The 23,264-nt window shown below is 41.5% G+C and overlaps 1 protein-coding gene across 4 annotated transcripts in view; it reads right to left on the bottom strand.

Annotated features, from left to right (window-relative positions):
- Positions 1-4,727: 4,727 nt before the first annotated feature.
- The window catches only part of LOC309342614 (uncharacterized protein C10orf143 homolog), a 34,668-nt gene continuing 16,131 nt past the window's right edge, over positions 4,728-23,264 (bottom strand). Inside the window, exons 6-12 of one of the 4 annotated variants that reach the window (XM_081863356.1) lie at positions 18,864-19,088; positions 17,511-17,618; positions 14,537-14,769; positions 14,253-14,352; positions 11,620-11,710; positions 5,996-6,099; positions 4,728-5,815 (exon numbers count right to left, since the gene is read on the bottom strand). The gene's annotated coding sequence lies outside the window, so the exon portion shown is untranslated. Of the gene's footprint in view, positions 6,100-11,619; positions 11,711-14,252; positions 14,770-17,510; positions 17,619-18,863; positions 19,089-23,264 lie in introns of all 4 variants that reach the window. The other 3 variants (XM_081863355.1, XM_081863357.1, XM_081863358.1) reach the window with 3 other exon arrangements.

Genomic DNA, 23,264 nt, shown 5'->3' with positions numbered 1-23,264 from the left:
ATTAGGAAGAAGTTCTTCACTATCTGCCCAATCGACAATCTAGTTTCATCTAAACAAATAGATGGAGAGTTGGTGATCACATTTGTCTCACTAGAGAGACCATAAGTCAGGTTGTAACCCTAAAGACACATTAAGGAGGAAGTCCCATTGAAAGCAATTGGGCTTCCAAGTAAGCATGCATAGGGTTGTGTTGTCATGGTCAAGCACACGCAGAGATCTGCAGCTATAACCTCCAGTTAAATGACCTTGGGTAGCAGAACTGGGAGAGACACTTTGCTTGTAACCACAGAGAGCCACAGCTAGAATAAAAAAGAACCGTATTTTTTGCTCTATAAGACTCACTTTTCCCTCCTAAAAAGTAAGGGGAAATGTGTGTGCATCTTATGGAGCGAATGCAGGCTGCGCAGCTATCCTAGAAGCCAGAACAGCAAGAGGGATTGCTGCTTTCACTGTGCAGGGATCCCTCTTGCTGTTCTGGCTTCTGAGACTCAGAATATTTTTTTTCTTGTTTCCCTCCTCCAAAAACTAGGTGCATCTTGTGGTCTGGTGCGTCTTATAGAGCGAAAAATACGGTACATATGAAATACATGATAAGGGAATATTTTTTTGGGTGGGGGCGTTAAGGGACATATAAACATTATTTCTTTTTAAAGTTTTTTTGCTTATGCTTAATATATAATATATGCAGGGCTAAATAGACTGTTGGCCTGACTCATGATTAGGAAGAAGAAGAAGAAGAAGAAGAAGAAGAAGAAGAAGAAGAAGAAGAAGAAGAGGAGGAGTTTGGATTTGACATCCCGCTTTATCACTATCCTAAGGAGTCTCAAAGCGGCTAACAATCTCCTTTCGCTTCCTCCCCCACAACAAATACTCTGTGAGGTGAGTGGGGCTGAGAGACTTCAGAAGCTTCATATGGTTTCTCCTGGTCCTTCTCCCCACCTCTGACTGTTGTGGTGCCTCCCTGCTTATGGCAAGTGGGTTACTCGTCTCATTTACCATGAGCAGAAGTTATATTTTGCACACACCAGCAGAACCCACACTGGGATAGTTTGCAATGCCACACAAAGCTTGGTTTATCTGGCTTGTTCTTCTCTAATCAGGAGCAGGTCCCACAGGCATAGGAATAAACACAAGACAGATAGCTGCCTACATCAGCCACAAATCCCAGTGACTCAAATGAGTGCATACGATTGTCCTAAATAATTATGTGTTTTTTTAAATGACTGTTCATTTGCGTTAGCTGGTTTATGGGATGGGTCACTTAAGAGCAGTTTGATTAGCTGCTAGATATGAAGAGTCATGGTTTTTTTTGCTGTTTTATAATGCTGTTGTTGGCATTACTTTTATATTCTATTGATTTGTTGTGTTTTAATGGATTGTTGTTTACTATCCTGGGAGCCCTTGGGTTGAAATGCAGGACATAAATTTAAACAACAACAACAACAACAACAACAACAACAACAACAACAACAACAACAACAACTAATAATAATAATAATAATAATAATAATAATAATAATAAGTAGTAGTAGTAGTAGTAGTAGTAGTAGCAGCAGCAGCAGTTTAGGTGGAATTGTCATCCTTGAAGATTTTCAGGAAAAGACTAGGCAGGGCACTTTGAGTGAGTAATAGCTCAGGTATAGAATGCCTTACCTTGGCATAGGGATCTAGCCAAGATAAACAGTGCTGTAATCTATGTTTCATTGTTTTCCAGGTTCTGATCTTGACACTTGTCTATGACATTTAAATGAGTGGTCATGAAATGACAGTGTGGTTGGAGAGGTTGGGTTCTTTCTCACTGTTTGCAAGGGTCTTTCTTGTAGCTATAAAAAGCAACGAGGGGGGGAGTTCAAAAATCAGTAGGTGGGGCTTTTTTGTGACTGTTTTTGCATTGTCCATTTGTTTTTGATGTGGTTTACATAAGTTCCATTGGCATAATTTGGCATAACCATAGTGTTACTGGTTAATGAAGACCAACCACAACATCAGGACCAGTGCCAAGTATTAGCGGGTGTATGGGTAAGGTGCTTTCTGGCCTCTTCAGCACTGCCCTGATGGCCTCCACTGTGGATTTATTAGAAGGCAACAGATCTGACAGCACTGGGGATAGCCTGAGCCGCCATCTTGATTTCTACAGAATGTCTCTTGGCCGTATGATGAGGCACAAAGACATTCTGGGGAGATTAAGATGGTGGTGGCTGCAGCTGCCTCAAATGGTGCTTCTGTTTGGAGGGCTGAAAATTAAGGTGGAAGGAGCAGGCCCTCTGGGATCTCCCCTTCCTTTTTGATGTTTATATGTCCCATTTGGAATCTGATCCACAGCCAAGCACATCAGGGTACCAGAGATGTGGAAGACTGAGAACCACCATTGCCACCATTCATGCCAGTCTGGTAAGTGCTGCTGCATTTTAAAGGGGGTTTCCAAGGGTTTCCAGAGGTTTAGAGGGTGTTTACAGGCTTCTTAGATGGTGTTCCCCACTATACACAATTTCACGTATACATGCAGTACTTGGTAACATAACCCCCATGTAACTGGGGAGACACCTGTAGATGAACACTTCATCTTATTGCTTTTGCTTATTGTGGGACCTGCCCTTCCATATGGTCCATTGGCCCATGAATGTGCATCCCTTCCCATCTGCTATCTGACCTTTCTTTGTTTGCCGTTTATGTTTCAATATTTAAGGGAGAATGAATGTGAAATAATTTTGCAAGACAGGCACCTGGCATCTCCATCGTTCTTGGAAGTAAATATTTGATTTAAATGGAACTTACTTTCAAGTAAATGGGCTTAGGATGTAGATCATATTACATTATATTATTGTAGTCTAGAGACAGCCTTATGTGATGGATGATGCGAAGGGCCGCAGAATCTAGCAACAATAGCCAAATTGTTTTTAAAGCTGCAAATAAGGCACAGTTCACTCTTCAGACTTAAATTTGTGTAATTCACAGTGTTTGTTTCTTTTACTGCATGAGTAATGTGTAATCTGCATGTATGATTGGGAATACCTTTTTCATCTGAGTGCACTCCATTTTGATTTGTGTACCTCTGGGGTGCCTAACAATGAAGATGCCAGTTGCGTGGAGAGGAAGAGGTTTGCTGAATCACAAAGAGCAGACTTTATCAGGAAAACCTAACAATGTGTTATACTTTACTAAAGTAAGCCCTGTGTGGCCAGCTGGAACTTGGAAATTTACCGGAAGCCACTGGGACAGTTAAATCACAATAGAACTTATTTTTAATGAAGTTTTCTGAAATGACACATGACTACATAATCACCACAACAGAAATCTGTTTAGCTGGTGTATAAAGGAAAGGCATACTAAAGCTTTGACAAGGAATGGAACACTCTTCTAGAAGTCTGTAAAGTGGAAGGTTCCTCCAGATGACCTGCTATTGAGCATCCACACCTGATTTCCTTGCACCAAGTTTACGCAGAGGTTATACTATGTTTGGTCTTTATTGAGTGTTTGTTTTGATTTTGTTAGCAGGGAGGAGGTTATACAACAATGAGCATTCATCCAGGTTTTCTTGTTTGATTTTTCTAATTTCCTCATCAGTCACTCATTCATTCCATACTTTTTGGTACATTGCCTCACATTCATTCATTCCACACGTTTTGGTACATTTGCAGTTAGGAAACTAACTGGAAAAGTTTGCTTCTCTCCAAAGTAGATTTGTTTTATCCAGGTGACAGAGTGCTTTAATCCACTTCCTAAATTGCCATTATACATTTGGATCCCTCTCATAAAATACAGATGGTTTGGAGGCAACCTAAAGTGATCAAGAAATTCAGGCAACTGTGGGTGCTTCCAGGCTGCAGCTATTTTCAGGAGGGATTTGATTACAAACTGGCAAAGTCAGGCTGCGGTTGGGAGGTCTTGTGCAACAAAAGCACCTCTGCAAAAGATCAGGCTTCCTGGGATAAGGAAAGTTATGGGGAAATGCACTGGAAAGTGTGAGATAACACTTGCTTTGAGGCAACATCATCTAACCTCCCTGCAAACAAATGAATGTTCATTAAATAGCCAACTTCATCTAATCTCCTTGGAAACAAATCAGGATGAAGGCTCAGTTTCCTGGAATCACCATGTAAAAAGCAAAGGAAGAGATGATGCAATATTCTGTGACCTGGTGTTGCCACCACTGAATAGCTCCATGTTTCTTCAACAAGTGTTTTTGTATGTAGATACGCTTACAAGTGTGTATGCAAGTATCTATTTGCTTCTCACCTTTGGCTTGGTTGAGAACCAGTTCACATGGACACTGCCATATCTCTTGCTATGATTTCAACCAATCCCAATCAGTCTGTTAGGCAGGAAAGTCACACAGATAGGAATACAAATGCGGCCATTACAAATCCTTCTTGGGCTACAATTTTCGTCATGAGAAGGACATGCAGTAGCATTCCTTTGAACAGAGCCATAACACAGGAAGCAGACATGACCAGCCTTAACCTCACTATAAGAGAAGACAAATTAAGAGGTTCAGTGAACAAGCCTTTATTTATAAGGGGAATTAGCGGCAGGCTAAAGAGGCTGCAATACTATCACTCTCATCCTTGTGCATATGTGGTTCAGTTTAGAAATTGCCAATTCCATTTTGGTTTCACCATTGTTGAAAAATATTTTTGGTCGTACTTTCAACAGCTGCCTCAAGAATTTTCACCATTGTTCCTCATCAAATGTCAACCGGAAACTCTCAAGCTCACCAGAAATTCAGCTCAGTCTCAATTTTCTTTATTGTTACAATTCTAACCTCCCAGTTTTAGATCTTACATCAAGGCCACAGTCTGCAAGAATGACGTTGCTGAAGCTAAGCAGACCTGGGTCTGGTTAGTCCCTGTAGAGAAGATTTCATGGGAACATCATGTGCACTGCCTTAATCACCTTTGCAGGAAAAGAGTAGGATATAAATATACAATACATCAATAAGAAACACATTGCTACTGCATTACAGGCTGCACTGGTTAGATACTCCTGCTTTTTGAGACCAAACATCCAGTTCCACAGGATCCAGCTTAAACATGTTCAAAGGCTGAAGGTAGGCACCAAAGGCTTGTGGAAGGTCTCTGGTGCTAGATGGGTCAAATTTGTGTAGGCGGACACAGTGCCTTGATGATGATCAGGGATGCCTAGGTTCACCCTAGGCCCCTAATTATTTCTGAACCTAATCTACCTCACAGGGTTGTTTTGAAGAAAGGATGCACACATCCCTAAGCGCCTTGGAGGAGGAAAGGCAGGATAAAATATAATACATTAGTAATGCTGAGAATTCAGGATCTTCCCACCTGTATAATTATCACCATATTTATGAGAGCACTCTCTTAGGAACAGAAATCATACCACAGAAAATGTCTCAAAACTTTGCTGTTTTCATTCCCCCCCCCCGCTTTGTTCTATGAAAAGTTTGCTCTTGAATGTAATTCCCTCTTCTGAATTCAGCATGCCCCCGCCACAATAATTTGAAAGAAACAAAGGCCAGACTAAGATGACCTGGGTAATAGGCACCTTCTATATGACTCCACAAGCAGCCTCCATCCCTGCCTGAGTTACTTGCTTTCCCCAAAACAATGATTGAATTAATCATATCCAGATGTCACCCGAGAAGTATGTGCACCTGATCTCCAAATGGCCTATTTATCACTGTACTAATGGAGACATTCAGCACATTGCGAACAAGTGCCTCACTTTTCCATTTCCTGGAGGTATAGCAGATATGCTGTGTGCATTTCCTAACACCTTTCAATGGATTTCAAATATGGCTATTGACTTAGGACCACTTTGGATGTCACGACCATCTTGAGGAAACCTGTGTACAGAGAAACATTAGTAGCATAAAAGCTTCCCTGCTAGACGTACACACACACATATGTTCCCTGTATTCCCACATGTGGTGCTTTCTCATGTGGCTTTTACAGCTCCCCCACCCCCACCCCACTGATTGTTTTTTGTGCAGAGTACAGAACAAAATGAAACCATCAGGAGTTACCTCGGCATGTGCTATTTTCAAAAAAAGGCAGAAAAACAATTCAAGTGGAGCACAGTCAGGGAGCAATCGTCAGCACGAAATGAGATCTTGGTTTTCCATTTCATCTGCAGAGAGAAAACACAGCAGAACTGGCATGTCCACATTGTCCATACATTATGAAATCCATATGTACTGAGAAATAAAACAGATTCATTCTGCATAGGTTTTCCCCACCTCCCCCTTGGAAATTGGAAACACAGAGAAAATAACAAGAGCTTGTTGGATCACCATGGAGGCAGAACATAGCCATTGTAGCTAGTAGCTGTTGATAGCCTTATCTTCCATGCATTTGTCCAATGCACTTCTGAAGCCATCCAAGTTGGTGGACATTAATGGAGAGCCATTGTAGATTTATTGAGAGTAGACCATATTGGCTATTCTGTCATAGTAGGCAGCTGGGTGGGCAACCAGCCCTGCAGGTGGCAGATTTGGGTGGGCCACAATCCACCTGAGCCAAGCGACTCTGTGTGTGTGGCTCATGAGAAGGCCATGCCTGCTTATCCTCTGCATGTTGAATGAGATGTAATTCCCACTGAGTTCAATAGTGTTTCCATTTAAGTGAATGTGTATGAAATTGCAGCCTAAATCTTTAAAATCATATAATCTTGCAAAAAGCCAGCTGCAACCAGAAGTTTTTGTTCTAGACTCTGTTTTTATTTAAATAAAATCCTTTCCATTTAAGAATGTGTTGTGTGTGGCTGAATGAGTGAATTTTTATAATATCCTACCAGGATGTGGATGGGTTGTTTGAATGAAAAGGGTGGGTGGGTGGAACGCAAGATACATGGCTTCATTTCCTTGCTTGGCCACAGTCGCTCTTTAATTTATCTCATAAAACCCCAATATCCCTACTCATAATTAAGTGGGATTAATACTTCTCTGCTGCAATGGAGCCCTAGTTAAGAAGGTTGTTTTGAGCATGAAATGTAATAGAAATTGCTAGGTGCTGAGATATTATAGTAATGAGGGAGACTGTAGTAGTTCCATGCTCCCCTTCACTCCAGAGATGTCAGAAATGCCTGTGGGGGAGAGCATAGCCAGTCTTAAAAAACATCAACAGGGGCAAATCTTTCCTATACTGCCTGCAGACCAGACAAGGTGGCCAAGTGTCCTACTATACAGAGGACAGCACTTTATCTGAAGGACTTTTAGAGCACAATTTTCTCTTTCAAGGTTGGGGAACTACATTCCCTTTCTGAGCAACTTTCAGAGGGACACATTCCCATTGTGGGCAGGGTCTGAGGCAAAAGTGGGAAGATTTTACCTCTGTACAGTAGGCTAGTTTATTTTCTTTCTGCCATACAGGCAAGCAAGAGGCATTATCAAATGTGTCAAGGACACATTCTAGCATGGCTAAAGCACTTGAGGAGAGATGGGGGGCAGTGGCAATAAAGAGTGTGACCTAGGGAGAGTAACCTGTGACCTGAGGGGCCTGACCTAACCCCTGACGGCCAAGGAGAGAGTCCTGGAGAGTTGCACCCAGCCTCTGGTTCTGAGCTTTCCTGCCCCTGATCTAAACCAACCAATTCAGCATCTTCTATCTGCAGAGTGCCCACCATTCAAAACAGTAAGAAAACATGAGCTCCAGATTGAGTATAGCTGTCTTCTTGTAATCCATTTGGTAAACATTAGGAATAGAGTTGCCAGAGGTAGCAATAAATTCTTTCTTTTTCTTTTTTACATTCATACTTGAAGGTTAATGTGTAACATCTCAAGCAATGGCACTTTTTTTTTTGTTTAGCCAAAATTACAACAACCCCAAGTCTGTTTAAAATTTGGAATAGGTTCCTGAACCATTCAGAAAAGCCTTCCCTGGCGTATTCCACCACCGTTAAGGTTGCTCTTTACTGATGTTTCCACCTTCATTTCAAGAGAATGAAATGGCAGCCTGTCTATCACATGATGACTGAAAGCAGCAGTAAACTGAGACTGGAACAGAAGTACAATCCACAAGGGAAGCTCCACTACGGGTTTAATGTATTCCCCCCAGAAATCACAAAAGTCTTCCAGGGTCTTTTGTGTTTATCGTTAAAGATCTACAACATTTATGTGACTAAAGGCACCTGTGTAGTTTATATTTTGTTGTTACATAGAGACATTTCATAAGCGCAAACAGAAAATGGCAAGTTACCATTCCTAGGGCTTGCAACCAGGGACGGAAATGTAAATGCAGCGGCAGAGTGACTTTGGCATATTCTTAATTATGTTGGCACACTTTTGTATTGATTTTTGCTCTGTTAATTACTAAAGTATCAATATGTTGTAAAATACCATGCATTCATTATCTTTGCTTGCAGTCCATTTAAATAATTACCAAAAAAATCCAACTCCCCACCCTACCCCCACACCTCCGTCAGCGCTACCAATGAAGCGGTAATGTACTTACTTTCCCCCCCTTTCTAGGCACACTTCATTACACAAAACATTTATTTCAGTCCGTGTATTGTTCAGAATCCTCTTTCCAATAATAAGCGCACTGCATATTTTTTTTCCCTGGGTTGGTGTTTGTAGAGCCCTTGTAAATAACGCATGCATATTGAGAACTCCTCTGCACTTTCTCGTCTTTGAACGCAATTAGAAATGGTTATGTTTTTAAATCACCTGGGATTTCACATTCCCCCCCTCCAATTACTAGAGAATCTTCCCCTCTTTACTTACAGCCTTAGAGGATCTTTGTGGAGTAGCCAAGTGTCTGAATTTTGAAAGAAAAAGCTAGCTGGAAGAAGGGAACAAAGTAGTAATCATGATACAATATTAAAAAGGACATTAAAATGAGCTGGAAAAGCAGTGGCAATCATCCTGCTCTTGAGAAATACAGGAGCATCAGGAAGCTGGTCCACACAATGCAGCACCCATGTATAAGAGAGCACGTAACAAACCAACTTGCGCAAAAGATGCTACTTAGCAGCTTCCCTCTTCTTACCTTCAGGAAACCTTTCGCACATTGATCTGTTTCCCGGGGACTTACAGTGCTTTCTTTGCACAGCATCCTAGGGCATGGTCAATTATTCAGGAGTGGGGAACCTTTTTGATCTTAAGCACTACCTGCGACAGTGTAGGGGTGGGCTGCAGGCCAGTGGGTGTGGCCAAGGCTGCTGGTGGGTGTGGCCTTGGGACATGCCCACACATTCCACCTTCCTCTCTCTCACACACATTCATCCTCTCTCACAGGGTGAGAGGTGGTAGCAGGTGGTTGCATTGAGCACATGGAAGGCCTGTGAGGGCCACACATGCAGGGTGCAGGGTACCCACAGTGTGTTACCAGGCCAAATTTTCTGAACAATCCTGTTGGGGCTATTTCTCTCAGCAACTCAGAGCACCCTCTGCAAGGTACCTGACACTCACCTGTGATTGTGGGAGGAGATGGGCAAAAGTCCAGGCAGCTTGTCAGCCATCTTTTTTCCCAAGGGTAAGCTAAGGAACATGAACATGGACTCTCCTTCCTTGGAAGTTTTTAAGCAGAGGTTGGTTGACCTCTGCCATGTGTTATTTAGTTGATGATTCCTGCATCACAGGGGGCCGGAATAGATGATCCTCATAATCATTTCCAACTCTACAGTTCTATGATTCTATGAAATCTGATGGGAGAAATCCCATTCCTGCATCCAAATTACATTTCTTGGCCAGGCCATTTATGTACCAGAAAGACTGAACACAAAGACTTGACTAGAGATGGCAAGGGAAGATGAGGCACTGAGAGAGAGAAAGGACATTCTGCCAATTTAAAATTTGCCAGGAGGAAGGGTGGGGGGAAGCCTCTCTGCAGAAGGGGGCAGGTTGTCTCAAAGTTACTAATGCAATTGGTTCTGCATGTTTACGTGTTGTCTAGCAGTTAACATTGTCCACTGAGTGTGCAAAGGAAGTACTTCTTTAAACGTGCATATGATATGGATCATTGACCTTCGACAGTGGGACGGTGGAAGCAACTGCCCATTTGTTTGGAAAATGTTAAGATCACATTAGACAGTTTTACATTCTAGCAGCAGTCCATTATTATCAATCACTGGGCAATTCAAGTCTCTCTGCAGTAGGTTCTCACCACCAGTTCTTTTTAGAAAGCAAATATAGGAAAGGTGAAGGACATGAGGCTATAATAATGTTTTTATTTTGTGTGCTATGTTTAAACATCTTTATATTTTTGAACGTTCTCACTCACAAAACAGCTGCAATCCTGAATCTGAAGACTTGGTTGTGGAGAAATTATGACCAGCTAAGCCTATTGGCCATTATCCCAAGAAAAGTGTCCGAAGTTACAGCTCACAGTAAAGGAGGCTGCCAAATGGCAATGCATTCCTTTTCTACTCTATAGTGATTGACCTTATAGACTAGATTGGAATAAGTCAGGAAACAAAGCATTTGGGGGTTGGGGGATCCCAGGGGGAACTAGTCTAAGCTGTTAACAGGAAGGTCTATGCTTCATATTTTGGGAAGGTAGAATATTTTACTGATGTTTGGGGGCAGGGAAATGTTATGGATATAGCACACCTGAGAAGTGATATGATTCACTGGGCATGTGCCGTACACACAAATTTTGGAACCAGCTTTGTGTGTACAATAGCTTGGTTCTTGACCAAACTCCAAAGACAGTCCATTCCCCCACCCGATCTTTTCCCACCCTGCTCCCGCTATCACAGTGGTACTTATTTCTCTGGCTTCTGCCTTTGCATGTTGGGTCTAGCTCCTCCTGTGCGGTTTTAAGGGCAAGGTGAGAGAGGGCAGGAAAACAGAGAGGCAGGTAAGAGGGAGAGGAAGCTCTCAGTAACACCGAGTCTCCCAGTTGCTCATGCTGACCAGCAAGCCAGTCTGATCCAGAAGTATTTTATAAGACTCAATGGTATATCATCTGCTCTGCTCAGGCCTGACTTATTGGTACAAGGAGGCTTAATTGAATGGTATCACTCAAGTTCATTCCTTTGCCCACCACAGCTGTAGGATTCTGGCACATGAGTTGAAGCCTCACTGGAGACTCCTTAATTCACCCATTCAAGACTTGCCATGGGCTCACTGCACTACTGTGCGTCTTTGCCATTGTGGGTACTTCCTCACAGATTTTGAACTCAGGTAAGGATACCCAAGAACAAAATAATATACACACAGCTCATCAATGGCTTGTGTGTGTGTGTGTGTGTGTGTGTGTGGTAGTCCCCTTTGAAATATATGGGAGCTGGTGCAACAATATTTACATCTGTGTCATGATGTTGTACACATTAATACCTATGGGACAGCTTAAATAATACATTGCATGTATTTTGGAAGTAGGGTGTTGGAACAGAGAGAAATAGCAAATATTGATGTGTTCAATCTTATAACCATATAAATCATCTGTTTATTGCCATTTGCACACCCACGAGTGTAAATGAAATTTAGCATGACATGGCAGTATATTGATCAAAAAGCCAGAGGTAATGCAACAGGTAATGCAGTGTAAAAGAAATGTTCGAAACCAGGAAAGAAGTGCTAGCGTGATAGCCAAGAAACCTAATACACAAACCCAGGAATTATACATACGGATTTTTCATCTGTTCACAATGTATGTCCAAACACTTTCAGGAATAAAAAGAAAGAACTTTTAGTCTGACAATTACTTATGTAGTCCTGTTTCTTCAAAGATCATCAACAAAAGATCGTCAACAGAAAAAGCTAGCAAATCTTCAGACCGTCAGTGTTTCTTCCTCGCTAGAAAAACAATTGAGGAGATTAATTAAGTAATAAACCTTCCCATAATCACCACTATAAACATGAGTAATGACAGACCCAACTTCTGATTTCACCTCTGCACTCCACATCTCGGCTTCATTATCTCTCTCCTCCCCACCCCCCCAGCGCTTCACCTTCTCCTCCATCCTCTGGAGCCCTGGATAAAATTCTCCATTTTAATCTAGTTTTTAAAATCACCTAAAGACTTCAGTAATTTTGAGCAATACCCACTACATTAGCAGTGCACTCCTCCTATGCATGTCCACTCAGCAGTAAATCCCATTAAATTCACGGAGATTTATTTCTTCAGTGCTGCAATCCTACACTCACTCACTTGGGAGCAGGGGTGTTGCTGGAAGTGCTGTGCCAAAAATTCATTCTGTGTCCCTCCCCCCTCAACTATTCCCCAGCAATTAATTCAGCAAGTAATTGCATGTGAAAATTATCTAGTTGAAATCTTGTATAAATTCTCATGAGTGTGAGGGTTTTTGGGGTTTGGTGGCTTTTTTTTTCAGCCTTTAGCTTAATTTTAAGGTGACCAAGTTGTGTTTGTGAATGTCCTTTCTTCTACAAATAAGGTCTCCAATGGGCAGTACCCTACAGCCTTCCTGGGTGCCTGCAGTTCCTGAAAACCCCATGACAACCTCAGCTGGGCTTTATTAGCAGCATGGGAGGATTGGTAGGCTACTTATACTGTGCCCAATGAGTGCAGCGAACTCAGACGCTCAGTAGTCAGCCTCCCCCCCAGCTTCCTGTTCTTAGGGGAAGGCACCACAAGTTAACTTCTCCCATGGAGCTTTTTAGATCAGTAGGTGTAGGCAGCCAGGGAGGCTGCAGAGTGCTGGAGAAAGCTTTAATGGAGTGGGAAACACACAGACCACAACCTCAAACCTGCACCCATCAAAATTCTAAAGAAATTTTAAAGTGCCCAGGGATTGAGACTGAAAAATGGAAGCATGTTTTCCATGAGAAGAAAAGTTTTGAGAAGCTGGAGTATAGGCACAGGCACTTGAAGGATTTCAAACACAGGACCATTACACAAATTTGCATAAAGGTATAGGCTCTCTCAGAGCTAATTAAGATGATGGGCAGCTCTGGTCTTTTTTCACTGGTCTTCCTCTCCAGTGCTACAAAATAATTTTTTGACACCCCTCTACCAAATACTACAAGGCTCTGATGCTATGCTGTGTGACAGCCTGTGACCTACACATATCTAATGATTATGTTTATCCATGGTACACATATTCTATGTTTTTTTTGGACATTGGGAGTTCTTTTTTGGTCTGTTGTGGTTGTGGCTAATCATCTCATCTGACTCCTAAGCATTTTTTCTCTCACACCCCTCAAGTCCAAGTTATTTAAACAGGGAAAAAAAGTTTAAGCATAATTTCTGGGGTGGTTGGAACCCAGTCCCCTTCTGTGCTTGCAAATCTCTCCCTCCCTGTTCATCAGATTGATTTGGACAGATCAGCCTGGCTGGTGTGAGGAGAGGGGCAAGGGGGTGGAGAGTAGTTTGGGTGTGTGTCTTCTGGTGTGAGTCCTATATAGGGAAGGGGGAGAAACTGCATTTAAATTTTCACTTTCTGGAAAAAAACAAAGAACTGAACAACATTATAACTGAAACCCAGCTACCCTTGCAAAATTGCACTTCTCCAAATTTTGCAATTCAGTTCTCAGCTAAGTAATGTGTTGAAAATGCATATACATGGGTATAAAAAAACCATACAAAAAAGCATTCTGTGAGAAGAAATTGCTTTGCAAAAACATGTATATTAGGCAAAATTGCATACAAGTTTATTTGTAAAAATGCACCTTTAAAATGCTGGTGAATTTCCATGGGGATTTTTTTCTTTCTTTCAAAAATGACACACAAACTGATGTGAAAATGTGGAGAGCTAAGTTTTTAACTAGAAAAATGGGAAACAAGGAGAATTGAAATTGACAGGTCTATCTATCCCTAGCTCTAGCGCATCAAAACTTTTCAAAGGTGTGGTATATCGGTCCTGCTGATAAGATTCTGTATGCATAATGCATACATAAAAGTGCGACTCTTGTCTCAGATTACAAAGGAGAGCTGCAGTTTTATGCATGCGTATGTAATCTTTAAATATTTGCCTTATATAAAGGGCCTGTATATCAACACAGAGATCAAGCTGGAGAGAGTGGCTCTTTATTTTGTCAGGAAGAGCCGTTTTTTAAACAGGCTTCATTTCCACTGAATAAACCAGCAGGTGATCTCTTATGCATCTGTTTTCCCTTGATCTTACTGTGTGAGCGACACTTGCTTTACACTAGCATTAACTGTCAAAATATTATTTAGCTACTGTATGCCTTCTAGAGCAAGCTTTATTAATAAAAAAAAGTAAAGGAAATGTAGTGATAATTGAATCTCTTTATAGTCACCATGTAACAGAAAGGGAGGAAGATGGTTTCTGACCTTAGGGGAAAACATCTGGATTTCCTCTTTGCCCCCAAGATCATGTCCTCTCCCTTACACTATAATCACTTTGATTCACAATACCTCAGAGGGAGATAAAATTTGCAATGTGTGCATATGATCACAGAAACGCAACAGCATTCCTCCATTTCTGTCTTCCTTCCTTCTTCTTCTTCTTGAATCCCTACAGGAATCACATTAAATAAATATATAGCAAGCTGCAGTGTCACAACAAGTAGATGTACAATTATGAGGCCTAATACCCAAAGGAAATCAACCCGAGACTTATTAATATCCAGACCCTACAAAAGACAACTGTCAGACAATTGGTCAACAAGGTACATCATATCTGTTAGATACTGACTAACCCATTATGATCTTTATGGAGTGTCCTTTTGGGGTCTAGATCTTCAAATATGAGTTGGAAGACCCTTTCCTTTTATTAGTTGCTAAGCTCTTTATACTTTTACCATATTGCAGCAGGTTAGAAGTCTGAGCTTTATTGTCTTATGTTATTGAAAATCCAGATTCCCTCAGCCTTCTCCCTCAGGTCAAGATTTGTCTGCGAATACATTCTCATTTCTCCATGTACAAAGGCTGTCTGGAGAGAGGCAGAAAAAGATTATGACTGTAATATACTTAAATCCAATTTATTTGCCTGACTAGAAACTTCCACACTTCACAATTGCTTCCTACAGAAGATTTTGTACTTAATTCTTTCTTGGCAGTAAAGAGCAAGCCCGATTCAGCTCATCTGACAGATATATACATGACACACACACACACACACACACACCTGAGCCAAATGGAAGAGCCCTGGAAGAGATGGGTGAAAATAGCAAATTTGCACATTTACCTGTATGTGTTCACACTTTATTTTAATTTAAGTATGATTAATTTGCATGGTAGAAATAGCTCTTTAAAGCTCATGTGAAAAGCTGGCATGATGGCGAGAGGGATGGCTTTTTAACTAGATAACCCGACACCTGACACAAAGGAATTTCATACAGATGTACAACTGTTTGCATTGTAACCGAACACAAACCCCTTTTCATCTATTTTATAATGCAATACTCTTGTTATTGCTGAATCTTCACTATACCTTAAAGGAGTGCATCTATATTACCTGCATTACATCCTGGGGGGAGGAAGAAAAGAAAAGAAAAGAAAAGTGGGTGGGGTGGTTTGAAAAGGATTCACCTGTCAAGAGCACTGGACCTCAAACTGGGCTTGCAGAACTGTTTGGAAGCAGTCGCTGCTCCTCATGGATCTGAACCATAAGGCACAATAAACCAGTAGCCTTGTTGGCTGAGAGCCTCCACTTCTTAGGTTATTTACCTATATGCAACAAGCCAGCAATATGCTGCCTTTGGGGGGGGGGCAGCCTGGTGTGCAATTGTTCTGTCCTTCTTGTTTATAGTCTGTGTCCTTAGCCTTTCTGTTTCCCTGGCTCTTCACCTTCTTCTGTCTCTTTCCATTTGAAATTATTTGCTGCATGGAGGATGTGCCCACAGCCAGTCACCTGATATGGTACTGGACCTGTTCATGCCTGGACACACAGTGAGACCTGAACCAGCAAGAAACAATCCCAAGCTAGGCGTTGGCACAAGCCAAGCTGGATGACAGACTGCAATCCTATGGAGTCACTTACATTAACACCTCAAAGGGGAGGGAGGAAGAACCCTGACTATTTTTGGGTTTGGCATCCCAGTCAGCTTATGATGGATGAACTCTCTTGCCTTGTCCAAAAAAAGGTCTTCTGCTACCAACTTAAAATGCAAAAGGTAAGAAACTGGGCTCTTTCAATAACCAGATTGGTTTTTTCTATTCTTGTTTTAAAATCAAGGCTGAGAGAACTGGAGGGAGGGGGGGGGACTGATAGGGCAGGAAGCACAGAGGTTAACAGGTGGCAGAGTCACAGCAGAGCCAACTCCTTCTGGTTTTGCTGCCGCCTTCCTCCCTACTGAGATCTACAATGGCAACCCTGAGACTAAGAAGAAGGAGGCTGCCAGCCCTTGGACTAGATATAAGTAACTCTTGGGGTGGCTGATTCTTGCTTTATATCATATTAATCAGTCAGGGCAAATGCTGATTGGTGGAACTGAAACTTGAAGAACATGCTACCATGCAAACAGCGGCAACACACTAGCTCATCTTCCAAGTAGCATATTTGAGTCCTTTTCCCCTAAGGCTTGTATTCAGTGGAGTGTTAGGAAAACCAGTCTGCGCAATGATTTCTCCTTGTGCAACAAAATGATCTCTTCCTTTGTTCCCCCTCTGCATTCTCTAAATCTGTTCTGGAGTTTCCCCCTAACCCTCCAGGGCAGGTTCAGGGATGGCACAGGGTGTGCTTGGGGGGTGAGGAGAGATAAAAACCCCTTGCGCCAATGCTAGACCTTATGCTAGTGCAAATATACAGTGGCTTGCCACCCATAATCTTAGGGATCTATTTTACTTTCAGTCTGAAACCAAAGCTCAGCTTGGAGAACGTCTGCCTTCCATACAACTTTCACTCAAGCTGTAGGACTCAGAGGCAATGGGGTCTGACATGGACCAGTTGAAATCAATACTAATATGTCCTAAAGAGCTGGATCTTCCACAATACTGATGGGACTTAAACTGTCATTATAGAGAGCCAGTTTGGTGTAGTGGTTAAGAGGGATGGACTCGTAATCTGGTGAACAGGGTTCGTGTCTCCGCTCCTCCACATGCAGCTGCTGGGTAACCTTGGGCTAGTCACACTTCTCTGAAGTCTCTCAGCCTCACTCACCTCACAGAGTGCTTGTTGTGGGGGAGGAAGGGAAAGGAGATTGTTAGCCGCTTTGAGACTCCTTCGGGTAGTGATAAAGCGGGATATCAAATCCAAACTCTTCTTCATATATATATATATATATATATATATGTATATATATATGTATGTATATGTATATATATATCATTGTGAAAGGTTGTGCGTAAGGATAACAATATGTTGGCATAGTGATAAGAATAATGTACAGCTGATCAAGACAAGTGGACATCAATTCATGTACCAACAATGTGATTGTTTCCTCTTTAGTGATGGGCCTACACCTCTGCGCTTGAGTTAGAATTCAGCAACTGCTGAAGACATTCTTATGTAGACAAGCCTTCCCAGAGGTTTAGAAAGTTTGTATGAGTTTTAATTTGCTATTCTATTGTGGTTTTAACTTTCTGTATGTTCTAAATTGTGGTTGTAAATCTATTAGTGATAATTTTATTTCTTTATCTTTTTGTTAACCACTTTAAGGTTTTTCCTACAATCAAGTGGTATATGAATTTTATGAAACAAACAAACACAGAAATGCAATTTTTGCTATTCACCTGTCCACAGGTTTCTTTTGAAGCTTCGTCTCTTTTTCTAGTGCACTTCTGTTGAAAGCAGGGACAAGAGACTCCAGTAGGGATGAGATCTCTGTTTATTTCACTTTCCTATAATAAGATATTTTTTTTAAAAAAAACACCCCACTATTACTATTATAAATTGGGTAGCTGTTTTTAATCTGTAATTTTAATGTAGAAGAATATTAGCTATAATAGCTATACTACTCATAAGGCACCCTCTTGTGGTGATAATACTGTGTGACTTGTGTAAGAGCTTATGCTACTTGTTCCAATCTTTGCTCAGGAAATCTTGCTCAGGACAAATACCTCCAGCACTTCTTCACTTTTCTAGCTGTTTTGTTAGTCTCATTCAAAAAGCAGAGAATATTAGTTAATTCAGATTACTGTGTTAGGCCTAGAGAAGTCCATCAGAAAATGCATTCCTTAATCAGCATCTAGTTCTCAGTTGGGGTTTCTATCCTAGCCCCATTTACCTGGGAGTAAGCCCCAATGAATTCAAAAGGACTTACTTCTGAGTAGAAATTGGCCACTTCCTGGCTGTCATGATTTTGGGGCACAATTCAATCACATACTGGCAAATTCAGATTCAACAATTAAAGTTGATTTGGAGATATGTGCAAGATACCCACTCCCCCAAAAGACAGGCCTTTTCACAAGAAAGGAAAGTGTCAGAAACATACACTGCAAAGCATGGGATAGCACTTGCTTTGATGATCCAATATAATTTAACCTTCCCACAAACAAATAAGAACAAATGTTCATTAAGTAGCCAGCACCCTGCCAGTGACCAGGACTGCATCCTAAGTAGGTTTCATTGCGGCTGAAATCAATGTGATTAACAACAGAATCCTACGCATACCTCCTCAGAAGCAAGCCCCACTCACTTCACTGAGGCTTATTCTTAGATAAGTGGGTAAAGGATTGCAGTCTAAAGTATACTGGACAGTGCATCTAGTTGGTGGATCATTCATTACTTCAATTTAGAGAAACTCTTCTTAGCATATATACTGTGTATCTCAATTCTGGGCGTGGCATTAGGCTTTTTACCTTTTTTTTGACCAATGGGACCCTTCTCCCCTTTTCTAAGATTCTTCTGACAACTATAAGTGTATTTCAAAAGGAGATTATGGGGTTGTAAAGAAAAGAAAGAACAGAGTTACACCTGCTGGCTTAAGATGGCACCCACTTCATTCCATGTACAGAACCTGAAACAGAGTTTCAGATAGGGCTCTTTCCTGGTCCTACTGGGAGATGTCAGCGATTGAACCTGGGACCTTCTGCATGCAGATCAAATGTTCCACCGCAGAACTACAGCTTTCCCCCTTATTTCACCTCTCACGATAAGGCAGTATCCTCCACTGCGCTTGAGGGCAGCAGGCTAGCTTAGGGAGTGTCAGGCAGGCACAGCTGTCTCCTTCAACGCCTTGTCATCATTCTCCTCTCTTCAGCATCTGCTGCCTGTGGCAGCTGCCTCACTCTGTCTAATGGCTGTGCCGGAGCCCGGTCCTCTTTTTTTCAATAGGCCATCCTAGTTCCATCAAAGCTGCTCTGAGCATTCTGAAGGGAGAGTGGCATAAATAAAACACATGAGAAAAGCTCATATACATGCCTGCTTCAGGTGCCCGACATAAATGAACTTGACTCTAGGCTAGGGTTGCCATATTAGAAACCAGGATACCCCAAAATTTGCTTGAGCTTCTTTTTCTTTTTTTTAAGGAAACCACCGAAATTGTTGATGCTTTTTTTTTTAGATTGACTTGCCTAAGATCCAGGACATCAATTCCGCCTTTGAAAACTTGGCAATGTCTGGGAAAATCCAGACGTATGGCAGCCCAACTCTAGGCTACAAATGAACCGAAAGCCAAGAAACCTTAGGTCACCTTTATTTTACTGAAACTGTATCCCCACTTCTCTGCATAACCGCTCAAATGCATAAATCTATTTGTTTATACCCAAACCAGAACAGAACACAAGACAGAGGAAGAATCTGCTATAATGTCCGTTGTTTTGGATCCATATAGAAACTGCCACACATCCCATGCAAATTTCAAGAAACATTTTCACTATGCAAATAACATCTCTCTCCCCCCCCTTCATTTTTAAACTTTCAAACGGTTTGGTGATTAGTTTTGTTAAGAGCACCACATTGCTAAGTTGTAGGTCCCTGGGGTCAGAAGAAGACATTTAGAAACCTAAATGAATTTTATTTACACATTATTAAGAACTTCAGACAATTGCGGTTCTCCCACAAATGCAGACCATGAAAATGAAGACGTATTTGCAATCATACTTGGTAGCCTTTTTTATGTGGAATAATTACAGAAATAATCTGAAGCTGTGGATCAGATTATTAATGAAAAGGGTAGCCTGCAAAATCTCCTAATACCTTTTGTAAAACAAGGCAGGAGACTGTATAATATAATGAATAGCCCTGGGCTTGAGGACTGCCAGAACTAACATCCTGAAATCTGTTGTCTCAGCTGATGAGCTCTAAAGGGAACACAGCCAGAAGGAGCAGCAACTGTACAGTCGATGGAACTCTTGAACGTCTATACCTTCCATATACTGTTTTCCTGTCTTTACAATTGTGTGGAGCACAACATTTAAGTCTGTTAGATTTATGAACTGCTTCACACAACATAAAGACCGGAACTGATTTACAAGAAGAATAAAAGATGCAGGTGAAAACAAAAGTTCTAAAAACACAGTCAGGTTTCCAAGAGTTGGAGCTGCCCCAAATGCCTGGCAAAATAAAAATTCTTTGCCTGGTGCTGAAATGACGACTAAATTGGTGCCCAGTGGGCCTCCCTGGAGACAGCGTTCTTTAGACAGGGGGCTACTACAGGAAAGACCTGTTCTGTTGTCACCACTCTCTGGACCTCCCTCAGATGCTGATCTCAGGGTCTCAACAGATTCACAATGGTTGCCATATGTTTGATGCTAAATGGAAACACCCACTAATAAGAGTTATTCAGGTAGTCAAGATGGCATTTACCTCCTTAACACTAGCCAGATGTGGACAAACCCCATTTATTTATTTATACTCCACCTACTAACAAAAGTTATTGAGACAGCTTGAATTATATTAAAAGCACAACACAATAGTCACTACAGCCAGGCAAAGATATATGCAAGTCCCTCTCTCCTTGTTCTTTGATTTTCCAACAAATGCCATTCTGCAGCTGAATCTCTGGCTGTTGGAAGCAACTAGTTGTTAGGCCACACAGGGCAGGATGTCCTCACAGGTTGGCTGCTGATGCCTCTCACAGCCCTGGGCCTGATGGCAAATGTGGGAGGTGCTGGCAGGCAGGGAGCATATATACTACATGCCTTCCCCCAGTTCACAACTGTTCCTGTTAATCTAACGGGAGGAAAGCATCACCAGCTTTGCTTGCTAGATCATAAATCCTACACTGAAATCACTTTTATACAATATGGCAATTTTGCATCACTCGCGTTTGAGGGTATGCAACAAGAAATGGTTCTGCTTGTGTATAAACTACAGCATGGGTAGGCAAACTAAGGCCCAGGGGCCGGATCCAGCCTAATCGCCTTCTAAAACTGGCTCGCAGATGGTCTGGGAATCAGCATGTTTTTACATGAGTAGAATGTGCCCTTTTATTTAAAATTCATCTCTGGGTTATTTGTAGGGCCTGCCTGGTGTTTTTACATGAGTAGAATGTGCCCTTTTATTTAAAATGCATCTCTGGGTTATTTGCGGGGCAAAGGAATTAATTCATTTCTCCCCCCAAAATATAGTCCAGCCCCCGACAAGTCTGAGGGACAGCGAACCAGCCCCCTGTTGAAAAAGTTTGCTGACCCCTGAAGTGACTTGTGCAGTCTGGGAGGATTTTGAACCCCCTTCTGTTTTCTGATCCCTTCAGAAGACAAAATGCTTCAGCGGGAAGGACCAAATTATGCTTTAGCCTTCTCCTTCAGACTAGAGCATGTAGCCACAGCCAGAAGATCCTTTTTATAGAGTGATGTTTTTTGTAAACTGTTTTGATTATGTTGTTTACAATCTCGTTTCTCTAAGTTCCGGGGTGAAGCTAGGGATGCCGGAATCTTTAGGTCTTGGTTTCTCTCAATTTCTCATTTTTTCATCCTTCTGTTCTCTACATTTCCAAGTCAGTTTTTAAAAAGTCTTCATGAAAACTGATCGGCATTTTAGAATTTCTCCTAATATACACATTTTGTATGCAATTTTGCCTAGCATCCACATTTTCAAAAAAGGAACTTCCCCTAATAAAATGCATTTTTGTACTTTTTTTACTAATATATAGAGAACAGTATTGCAAAATTTGGAGATGTGTGATTTTTGAAGAGTGGCTGTTCGAAAGGTGGCTTTTGAATAGGAAATCTATCCTGTCTGATTACTCTCTCTTTGGCCAGGGCAACCTGCTCCAACCAGGCATCATCCAGATATTTTGGACTACAACTCCCAGCATTCCGGATGGTTGGCCATGCTGATGGGAGTTGTAGTCTAAAACATCTCAGAGGGCATCATGTTGGGGAAGGCTTGGCTAGGGAGTGAAGGCATGAGGATCCATACTTGAACAACATGGCACTATATCTCCCATAGTACTTTGTACAGATTTGTACAGATCTGCAAAAAGGTGTCTACGTCAGCAACACAACGCTGTAAAACACAAAGATGCAAAACAAAAATTAAACACTGCTGTTACACAGTAACAAATTACGAATGAAATAACTGAGCAGAAGTTTATAAAGCAAAGCACTGGAAACAGAAACAAACAATGCAGAAATCAATCAGTTTGGTCCCAAAGCCTTTCTGAAAAAGGAACAAAGTTATGGGACCTGGCATTCCGGAAAGTTGGCACCACAACAGAAAAGGCCCTGCTCTGAGTACACCTGTCAGACGTGAGTTGGCTAAAGCATGCAGACTAGGGTCCTCAATATTGAACAGAACACAGAAGGGGGTTGCCAAGTCTATCTGTAGTTCCTGTGATTTTCAATATATGTCCAAAGAGTTTTACCTCACTTCAACCACCTAGCTGCAAATCATTGTTACAGACAGAGGTGACATGACTAGAAGAATCGAATCTTCCCAGAGAAACCCAGATATCAGATTTGGTTTTTCAGATCTGTGAAATGTGGAATGCAAATGCTATAGTCTTTTTTTTTTTTAAATCCCTGCTTACTCTCTAATCTTATCAAATATACATCCACATATCGTAATACACACAAATAGTATTAGGGTTTGCAAAGCACATTTTCTTAGAAAATCCAATTTCACAATGTATTTTTTTCCTGCTGACATATTAGCCATTTCTTTATACATTAAAAGGTCTTACGCTACTCCAGCTGAAGGAGACAGAACTGAGCTGCATAGCAAAGGCAGGGTAAGCTAATCACATTGCATTATTATCCTTCTGCAGGAAATACTTTTTACAAGACATATACATAATGTTTTATGACATGCACCTGGTCTTTCCTCTTATGGCACAGGGAAATGTCTTACTCACTGATACCTATCCTCATGCTGTTTATCCCTCACAGTTACTTTGTGATATCACTGTTTACATGTGAATGGAGGTGCCTCCAGGTTCATAAATCTGTATGCAGTAGTATGGGTTCTCTAACAGCAATTCATTTTAATTATGTGTGACATAAAAGGACCACCTACAGATGAGACAATACAGTTGTAAGATTTTCAAGGTTGCTACAGGGAATACTTCATAACTGAAGTATGTTTTCCCTAAGGAGTTATAC

This window comes from Podarcis erhardii (assembly GCF_964252035.2).
Source record: "Podarcis erhardii genome assembly, chromosome: 5".
NCBI lineage: Eukaryota > Metazoa > Chordata > Lepidosauria > Squamata > Lacertidae > Podarcis > Podarcis erhardii.
The sequence above is the reverse complement of the archived record's forward strand: the minus strand, read 5'-3'. Positions and strand labels throughout refer to the sequence as shown.